The sequence below is a fragment of the Pinus tabuliformis genome, chromosome 2_1 (genome assembly GCF_031772625.1).
Source record: "Pinus tabuliformis cultivar Carrire ecotype Pingquan chromosome 2_1, CPIR1, whole genome shotgun sequence".
Lineage (NCBI taxonomy): Eukaryota > Viridiplantae > Streptophyta > Pinopsida > Pinales > Pinaceae > Pinus > Pinus tabuliformis.
Genome location: NC_142299.1, coordinates 857,787,713 through 857,791,670, shown reverse-complemented (window position 1 = coordinate 857,791,670; position 3,958 = coordinate 857,787,713).

Below are 3,958 nucleotides of genomic sequence, written 5' to 3'. Positions count from 1 at the left end.
TTATTCTAAAAACAAAAGGCAACATTAAATGCTAAGATTTGATTTTTTGGAAGGGTCCCCATTTATTAATGTTATTGCTAACATTAATAAAAGAAAGGGGGGTTGTTGATGGTCACAACACAAGGGTTAGGTATTTGGATGTTTAGGGTTTTCCACTATTTCTCAACAATAAATAGGCCTTCGAGCCTCATTGTAAGACAGTTTAGAGGCATGTAGCTGCCACATCTCTTCTCAAAGATAAGCTACCATTGCTCGAGCTAGTTTATTTCCATTTCTGTTTGTAAGCATATTTCAGTATTTTACATCAACGAAATGAAGTATTATTTCTATTGCATCTCTGTATTTATGGTCATATCTGTAATTTGTTGCATTCCTGTTTAAATCCGGATCACAGATGGAGTTACTGTTTTAGAAGAAGACAAGTTAGAGTATGTTCTTAATCTTAGAAGAAAACTTGATTTTTCTTTGAAAAGGATTAACATTATTAAGAACAAGTTGTAGGCATATGAGAACAAGGATCATGTTGAATCAGTAAATGGTGCAATAGAATCTAAACAATATTGTGAAGGACTTGATGCTAATATTGTCTCTCTAAGATTAGCTATTGAAAAGTCAAACAAGAAAAATGAAGAGCTACTTCAAGTATTTCGGAAGAACATGATAATGAGTTGAAGGAAGAGATTATCAAATTAAAAGAGAAAGTGGAAGAAGGAATAAAGGTTGAAGAAGGAATGAGGAAGCAATATCTAGAAAAGGAAGGAAAGTACCAAAAATAGGAGGTTGAGGTAAACATTCTAAAAGGTAAATTAGAAGAAAAAGATAAAATTTGAGATGTCAATATAGTACTAAGATTTTGTGTAAAATTCTTAGTAGTCAAAGGTCTCCTTCCATTAAATCTAGTCTTGGTTTTCATGAAACTGTAAAAGGAGAATCTAGTTCATATGCTTGTGCAAGGATATGGAAGGATAACAATACAAAATTGTCGAAAATAACAACAAGAAATGTTAAAAATAGCATCAAGAAAAATCCTAATTTAATTTTGTCCTTGAATTAAATTCTAATTCTAATTCTCATAGCAACTTGTAATAGTTAACTAAGTCAATTAGACTTAGTTGATTCAGTTAATTTTAGTTGGGAGTCTATCTAGAGTCATGTAAAGTGGTTCCTAAATTTTAGGAGACCAGGTAGAGTTCTTTTGGGTTGTAATTATCTAATTCAGTTTAACTGAGTTAAGTTCAACTAAACTAGTTCCAACTGACAGAGAAATTAGTGGGAGATCTAGTTGTGGGGTGTAACCAACGCTGCTCAACCAGTAAGCTGAAGATTCACTCATAATTAAATCATGCATGTTAAATAAGAGAAAGACCTAGTTGAGATTGGAGATCAGGGATAATGTACTATCAGTTGTATAATCATCTAAATTAAACCGATGGTGCATGCAATCAAAGGAAGGCCTATTGATGGATTGTACATTTATGGATGAGTAATTTCCCAATTAAATATAGGCTAATTCCCAAGGGAAAAACACAAGGAAATAGGAGATTGGAAAGCAAAAAATTTGGCTAAGTATTCAATGGAGCTTGTTGGTGAAGTAGATATGTAGATTGTGGTAGTGCAAAGTTTGCTCGGGCTTGAGCAAAGCATTGTAATCTTCTCAAATTTTCTGATTAATGCAATATACAGATAGCAGGGGGTTTTAGCTGTGTCTTTCCATTAGATAAATATTTGTGCATGTGTGATTTTTCCTTTTCATGTCTATGATTCTTGTTCTATATGGTGAATTAACTTCCACAGATCAGTAGAGTAGCTTCAATTCTTGTGATTTAGTAAATTTCATGAGCAATATTGAATCTACACATTAATCTCTACATTGTATCAGAGCTAGATTTGTATAAATTTTTATATGGTATCAGAGCTAGATTTTTATAAAATTCTACATGGTATCATAGCTATATTTGTAGAAATATCTACATGGTATCAAAGCTGAAATCACATTCGAAGAGAAGAATTCAAAGTTGTCTTTGTAGATTGATGGAGCTCTAGTTCAAGGTAGATCCATAAGACCCTATGGGTAGACTTCTTAATGGAGAAAGAAGGTTGATAGTGGGAAGATCAATGAGCTAATGTTTAGTGGCACAAAAGGAATTGTGATCATTGATATTGGTCGATTGAGGAGAAAATATATTTCCCATAAGGAGATTGAGACTCAGAGGGAGTCTAGTTTCAGAGGGAGCAACCTTATGGAAGCTAGTACTTCAGGATCTGGGAAGATCAGACTAATTATTCCCGTAGTTGCAAAAACAGTGCAGAAGCAATAGTAGAGTAGTAGCAACAACAATATGAGTAGATCAGACTTAGATCATGCATTCAAAGAATTGAGGATAAAGGCAAGGTTATAGACTTGGTGGTTGTGAGGGAGCATGAATTACCTCTCAACATGCAACCTCAACAAGTTGTGGAGCAGCCACAATTGGAGAAGTAGGGAGGAGACCGAGTGGAGACATCCACTTAATCAGAGACCTCTAGTAGGGGGAAATTTCAAGCCAAGTGGGCAGAGGGAGCACATGTAGCCATACCTCCAAGTGTGAGGTGGGGTGATATAAACCTTAGTCCAAGAGTTTCAAAAATTGGGCAAGATCCATTGAGGTGTTTTTTGTCTCATGGATCATTACCTTGCTACAAGGGCCCACAATATTTAGTAGCAGGAGGATCAATGTCATTCTGATACTGAGGAATACAAAGCAAGAACTCTTAGTAGTAGAGTCAATAGTAGCACAATTTTTCCTAGTAGACAGTTGTAGACTCAGTTGATTCAAATTATTTTGTTTGGATGATTTTTTTGGTTGTAGATGTTGCAACAACAAAATCAACCGTGGCAAGATTTGCATGTAGAACATTCCAAAGGTACTTGATTAGGATAGAGTTGAATTCTTTTCTTGTTGAGAGGGAGTGTTGAAAATAGAAACAAGAAATGTTAAAAATAACATCAAGAAAAATCTTAATTTAATTTTGTCCTTAAATTAAATTAGGAATTAAATTGTAATTCTAATTCTCATATCAACTCGTAATAGTTAACTAAGTTAATTTGACTTAGTTGGCTTAGTTAATTCGAGTTGGGAGTCTATCTAGAGCCATGTAGAGTGGTTCCTAAATTTTAGTGGCCCAAGTTGATTTCTTTTGAGTTGTAATTATTTAATTCAATTTAACTAAGTTAAATCTAGTTAAACTAGTTCCAACTGATGGAGGAATTAGTGGGAGATCCAGTTGTGGGGTGTAACCAACACTCTTCAACCAGTAAACTAAAGATTCACTCATAATTAACTCATGCATGTCAGATCAGAGAAAGACCCAGTTGAGATTGAAGTTCAGGGATAATGTACAATCAGTTGTATAATCATCCAAATTAAACTGATGGTGTATGCAATAAGAGGAAGACCTATTAATGGATTGCACAGTTATGGATGAGAAATTTCCCAATTAAATACGGGCTAATTCCAAAGGGACCAATGCAAGGAAATAGGAGTTTGGAAGGCAAAAATTTTGGCTAAGTATTGGCTGGAGCTTGTTTGTGAAGCAAAGAGAGAAATTGTGATAGTGCATAGTTTTCTCGAGCTTGAGTAAAGCATTTTAATCTTCTCAAATTTTCTGATTAATGCAATATAGATATAACAGGGGTTTTTATCTATGGCTTTCCCTAGAAAATTATTGTGTTATGTGTGATTGAATTCTTCCTTTTTTTGTTTCATGATTTCTTCGATCAATTATTCTTTCTGCTATGAGTAGAGTAGATTCAAATCAATTGTTTTAGCATATCACAATCTATAGTTTGAATCTACAAGGAATTTCTACAAAAATATGAAATTCTCGATAAAGAGATAAGAAGTCAACTGGATCAACATCCAAGGAAGATGAATTTTCAAAAGAAACTATTTGCTCCCAATAATAGAAACATTAATTG